Source organism: Arachis hypogaea, chromosome 4 (assembly GCF_003086295.3).
Source record: "Arachis hypogaea cultivar Tifrunner chromosome 4, arahy.Tifrunner.gnm2.J5K5, whole genome shotgun sequence".
Taxonomy (NCBI): Eukaryota; Viridiplantae; Streptophyta; class Magnoliopsida; order Fabales; family Fabaceae; genus Arachis; species Arachis hypogaea.
In genome coordinates, this window is record NC_092039.1 from 41,565,718 (window position 1) to 41,572,656 (window position 6,939).

Below are 6,939 nucleotides of genomic sequence, written 5' to 3' on the forward strand. Positions count from 1 at the left end.
CACCTGGCCTCAAAACCATTCCTTCCCAGCTCCCTCAAGTGTTCACAATCAGGAAAGTTCTTTCTATGGAACATTTGGAAATCATAAAGGAATCAAATGGGGACGTTTTCATAGTGAGAGGAGAAGACATCAAGCACTACAATCCACCCTAACAAGGGATAACCGTCAAGCTAGTGACGTTAAAGAAGCGCTTCATGGGAGGCAACCCATGTTTTAGTATCCTTACTCTTTATTGTTTTGCTCTGCATTTAATAAAGCATGGTTTCTTATGCATGAACTTGAATCCTCAGGACAACTGTTGATAAGGTGCACTAAACATTGCATGAAAAATACAATTGGTCTCTGAGTTTGGTGTGCCTAAAGGCATCCCCGAATCTTATCAAATTGTATTCAATCTTTCATTTAAGGTGCATAACCAAACATTAAGTTTGGTGTTCCTCTTTGAACACAGTTAATGAAAAGCAAGAAGCTCCTCTGGATTTAGAAATTCATGACAAGTATACCATTTGCATGCTTTAATACTTTGATTTCAATTACTTTAGGTAGTAAAATTGCTTAGGATCAAAGAGCCAAAGTGACTATGATTTATTAAGAATTATGCACATTCATTAAGGACAACCAACATGGATTTCATGTCATCAGGAGACATTACCAAACACTAAGTTTGGTGTCCAATAATAAGTGTGCATACATATAAAAGTCACGGTTATAAGCTCATGAAGACAATCATTGATTTACAATTCAAAAGAATGAAAAACATGTGCAAGTACTATTCATTATTCACATGGACCGAAAAATGATAGCAATTTTGTTTGTTTGTGCAGGTACAAAAGGGTAGGATAAGAATGGAGGAAAAAGACAAGGGGGGAGGTACGGTTCTTGGTCAAAAAGGAAGTTCTGCATGAAAAGAAATATACATGTACAACTCAATGCACCCAGAATACTTCCAAGAAAGTTAAAAGCAATTCGTCCTTCTCCCTGATTCATATATTTACCATCAAGCCATCCTTCACAAATCACCCTAGCCGTCCATATTTCACTTGCATCAACTATAAAGAAACATTTGGGGAACGAGTTCCACACCACCAAATCTCATTCTTGCACACTTTCTTTCATCATAGCATCACTACCTCTTGCCGAAAACAACCTCACCACTCTTCTAACCACATTTGCCTACTTCACCTTGTCAACCTTAGCTTGTTACTCTCCAAAACTAAAGAACCAATGGCAGCTTCATCTAGCCACAAAAGAAGAAAAGACAAGCAGCCAATGGAGGAAGAAAGGGAATTTGATGCATGGAAATACAAATCAGTTTTCCATGAGATTCAAGCCGAATGGATGAGACGTAAAAGGGTACTAGCTGAGGTTCCCTTTGACCTTGAAAAGGATGAGTTCCCAAGTATTTGGGAGAAGATCAAAAAGAGGAAGTGGGAGCTCCTGACTAAGCCAATCACTAAAATCAACATCAACCTGGTGAAGGAGTTTTATGCAAATGCAGTGAGGGAGGATACAACCATGGAACCTACATACAAAAGCTATGTGAGAGGGGTGGAAGTTGACTTCAGCCCTAAGGCAATCATGAAAGCTCTTGGCTTGAAAAACATACGTTTCAGCCAAGCAAGTTATGAGGAAAGGATGATAGGAAAACCTGACTATTCGACTATTGCTGAAGACCTTTGTGCCATCAGAGCTGAATGGTGAGAAAAACAAGAGGAGCTCCAAGAGTCTTGAGAAGGGGAGACTTAACACCTGAAGCAAAAGGGTGGTATGCAATAGTTAAGAGATCCATCCTACCCACTGCAAACTCTTCAGAAATAGTCCCTAAAAGAGCCATCTTGCTACATTGCATTATGGTGGGAGGGGTGATCAAAGTTCATGAACTCATTGCTGAACAGATACAAGAGTTTAGTGAGAAAAGTGACCCAGACTCTTGGCTCCACTTCCCTAGCACCATCATCAGACTATGCATCCAGGCCCAAGTACCACTTGAAGATGAAAGACCTAATTGGCTATATCCTGGAATGGCCATAACTGCTCACCGAATGACTCTTGGCCCAATTGCCCCAAGACATACAAAAAGAAGAAATGAAGAAGGACAACAAGCAGAAGAGGAGCAAGAAGCAGAGCAAGAAGGAGAAGGAGAGCAAGGAAGTCCAGAAAGAAGGCAACAAGTTCCCAGAGACCCCATGGATATGAGCAGGATGCAGGAAATCATGGAAGGAATGTCTCAACAATACATGAGGTCTCAAGAGAGGCAAGAAGACTTTCACCTAAAAATGATGGATATGCAAAGGAACTTTGAATCAAGATTCCTAGATCTGCAAAGAGAACAGAACTTACAACTACAGGAATCCCTCAGCCATATATGCCAACACCAAGATGCCAGTATCTTTGCAATCAAAGAAGCCACCACTTTGCAGAATGCAAGACACTCAGTCCAAGCTGATTACAACATCAGTTCTCAAATCAAGCTTAATTACATAGGGGAACATCTACACAAGATGGACCCAGCATTCCCATCTTTTGATGAGTATTTCAAAGGGAGGAAAGAAGGAGAAATAAACAAGGCAATGATCCTTGAAAAAGGAGTGGAAGAAACAATGAAAAAGGCTGGATTCTGGACAAAGCTCATGAGAAAAGATAAAGGAAGTACAAGTGGTCAAAAAGAGGTAAGAAGCAAGAAGAAGCAGGACCCCAAGAATAAAAAAGAACCAAGCAACAAATGAGAGGTGGTCTCGTTCCTTAATAATCAAATAATAGTCTGTGAATTGTCTTTATGAGCTTTCTTTCATTTTAAGTCATTTTGTAGGAGTGTAGGTTTACTGCTTTGAATAAAGTGAATGCCTAGATGTTCGGATATAACTTCACCTTCTTAAACAAATGCTTGCCATGCTTGTTCTGTTTCCAAAAATAAAAGAAAAGTTTGAACAAAAGTAACTTGGCTCAATTAGTGACAAATCAAGTAGAATTAAGTGGTGGTATGCATGTTTGATTGTTTAGTCAGCTCACTAAAAATTGAGTGTAGAATTATCATTTTTGTGTAGAAGTTGAATACTGTCTATGGATCTTGATAAATAAATGTCTTTGGCCATGAAAAAGAAAGAAAAAGAAGAAGAAAAAGCCACTGAAAAAGGCAACCAAAAAGCAAGAAAAAGAATTGAGAAAATAAGCTAGGCACCAATGGTTTGAACTTCTGAGACAAATGCCTGTGGTGTTTATGTATTAAGGATATGCTTGGATGAATAGGTTCTGAGGAGTGTTTCAACACTTGGTAACTTAGGTTAACTAACCCGGGATTATCAACCAAAAGTCCATTATCAAGAGCAACCTAAATATAAAACATTTAGTCACACAAAGAGGTGCTGGGCACCAATGTCTCAAGAAGAAATGTGAACTAAAATGCCTGTAGTGGATATGTGTAGTGCACTGATAAGACAAAGAAAATGCCAAAGGCTTGTGCAACACATGACACTGAGCAAACAAGGAGCAAGGGAGCTCTAAGAAAAAGAAAAACAAAGAAGGGAAAAGTGCCAAAGACATAAGAATAACAAGAGGCCATAGCAGTGTTTGATGGATGCAATGAAAAAGTGATAATCTTACATGATAAGAATGAAAAAGTGATGCTGCAACTTTCTGCATAAAACCCTTCTAATGAACTTCAAATGCTTGTTAATATAGCCAATGTAATTGCTTCCTGTTTCATACTTTCTTCTCAATTAACTCAGGACTTGCTTAGGGACAAGCAAGTATTAAGTTTGGTGTTGTGATGCCAAGGCATCTTAGGCTAGTTTCACTAGCATTTTTCTGTTAGTTTTAGTTGTTTTATGCATTTTCTTGAGCCTTAAGTAATCATTTGGGCCAAATAGTCATGCTTGTCTTAAATCATTCAAACATGAAGATTTTGATGCAAATTCCATGAGTTTTTAGTTATATTCCTTGAATCCTATGAATGGAAGAATTCTCATGAATTTTAGCAAGACTTTGATGTAGTTGTTTGGATGATTTCAGGGAAGAAGAGGCTAGGCAAGGAAGCAACAAAATCAATAAAGGAAGCTTGAAGATCACATGTGGGGTTTAAGTTCCAGTTTAAGCTTAAACTGGAACTTAAACTACCAAGCCATATAATGCTGAAAGTGGCGTTTAACCTCCAGTTTAACCTTAAACTGGAAGTTAAACGCCAGAATAAGAAATGCACCAAAGCTGAAAGTGGCGTTTAACCTTCAGTTTAAGGTTAAACTGAAGGTTAAACGCCAGAATCATGAAAGCTGAGAAAAGAGGAAACTGGCGTTTAACCTCCAGTTTAACCTTAAACTGAAGGTTAAACGCCAGAATGAGAATGGCACCAAGGGAGGATTTCCACGTTTAACCTCCAGTTTGACCTTAAACTGGAGGTTAAACGTGTTCGAACCACATTATGCACCAGGAAGCCATTTCCACGTTTAAGCTCCAGTTTGACCTCAAACTAGAGCTTAAACGTGTTCGACATTCACACTCCTGGGCTACCTTCTTCATTCCCACGTTTAAGCTCCAGTTTAAGGTTAAACTGGAGCTTAAACGTGTTTGGCGTTTTTGCTACTCCAGGGTTGCCTTCTCATTTCCACGTTTAAGCTCCAGTTTAACCTTAAACTGGAGCTTAAACGTGTTCGACCAGAATAGCCTCCAGGGTTGCAATCTTCATTTCCACGTTTAAGCTTCAGTTTAACCTTAAACTGAAGCTTAAACGTGTTCGATTAATTACCCTCCTGGGTTGCTTTCTTCCAATTCCACATTTAAGTTTCAGTTTAACCTTAAACTGAAACTTAAACTTCAACTTAAACGCCACTCTTTGAAAGGGTTTCTGGGCCAAATATATTGAAGTTTAAGTTAGCATTGAGCACAAACATTAACTTAAACGTATTATGGTATGAAACCCAATTGAATATCATGGTTTATGGGATTGGGCCTGAAGAATTGATGAGTCTGGAACTTCAAATTGTTGAGTCTTGTGTCATTACTTGTTTGTCACTAAGTTTGCTCAATGAATGTTACAGAATTGGATCACAGCCTCATCAAGATTATGGACCATAAACCCAAAGCAAAAGGAAATCAAGGAAAGGCCTCAAAGCCCAAGAAACACAACAGAAGCTCAATTTAGAAAGTGTATAAATAGGATAGAATTGAAGTTAGTTGATACTTTTTGACACTTTAGAACTTTTCATAAATTTTGTAATTGAATTCTGAGCTATGACTCACTAAACCCCTTTCATTGGGTTAGGGAGCTCTATTGTAATTCAATGAATCAATAATAGTTTTATCCTCTTCTTCAATCTTTTCTCTTGAATTTTGTTAGAAAGCTTCTCGATCTAATTCCATTGGGTAGTTGTCTTGGGAAAGAAATTACCCATAATTGGAATCCTTCGAAACCTTGGGAAAGGAATGGAGGATTCATGCTAGAGAAGCTTTCTCACAGTGAATTGGATTGGGGTTTGGATGGATATTGTGACATGTAATCCTACCAAATTGTGGTTCATGAAACTGTGTGGTATAATCAGTGATCGAGCATCATCTCTTCTTATGAACATTTAAACCAAGGGATTGGGAATTTGTTTGTTTTTAGATAGAATTGGTGAGCCAAGGGATTGGGATCCAATCATATAAGATTGCCAAGCAAAATTCAATGAATGCATTGGTTGAGGAAGGGATAAAAGTTGTTTTGATTCGGAGATCTCAATATCTCCTAACACCCAATGAACTCCCCATTTCTGATCTACCACTTTCTCTTTACATTCTGCAATTAAATTCATGCAATCACCCCCATCCCTTTTAATTTCAGCAATTTAGCTTCTCGCTCTTTAATTCATGCAATTTTACATTCTGCAATTCTCATCTAAATCTTGATTCCGCTCAACTAGAACATACTTCTAATCCGAATTGCTCACTCAACCAATCCTTGTGGGATTCGACCTCACTCTATTGTGAGTTTTTACTTGACGATAACCGGTGCACTTGCTGGAAGGAATTTTGCTGATCGTGCAATTTCCTAAATCGTAGCTATCAAGATTATGGCTAGATCAATTGGCTTGCTTAGTCCTCAAGAAAGTTCATAATTCAAGTGAAAACAAAAGAAAAAGACTAGTGAAACTAGGCTAAGATGACTTCTCATCAGCAAGGAAGCTGCGCTCTCTTACTTAACCGAGCACTACTCAAAGCCAAGGAAGCAAGGCAACAAGCATAGTGCTCGGTTAACTCAGTTAACCTTTTCGGGCTCCTTCCCGAAGAAAAATGATGAGCGGATAATTTGTACACTTTTTGGCATTGTTTTTAGTATGTTTTTGGTATGATATAGTTAGTTTTTAGTATATTTTTATTAGTTTTTAGCTAAAATTCACTTTTCTGAACTTTACTATGAGTTTGTGTGTTTTTCTGTGATTTCAGGTATTTTCTGGCTGAAATTGAGGGACCTGAGCAAAAATCTGATTCAGAGACTAAAAAGGACTGCAGATGCTGTTGGATTCTGACCTCCCTGCACTCGAAGTGGATTTTCTGGAGCTACAGAAGCCCAATTGGCGCGCTCTCAACGGCGTTGGAAAGTAGACATCCTGGGCTTTCCAGCAATATATGATAGTCCATACTTTGCCCAAGATTTGATGGCCCAAACCGGCGTTCAAAGTCACCCTCAGACATCCCAGCGTTAAACGCTGGAACTGGCACCCAAATGGGAGTTAAACGCCCAAACTGGCATAAAAGCTGGCGTTTAACTCCAAGAAGAGTCTCTACACGAAAATGTTTCATTGCTCAGCCCAAGCACACACCAAGTGGGCCCGGAAGTAGATTTTTATGTCATTTACTCATTTCTGTAAACCTTAGGCTACTAGTTTTCTATAAATAGGACCTTTTACTATTGTATTTTTATATAAGAGAATCTTTTGATCTTTGGAACCTTTTTCTTTAGATCTTTTG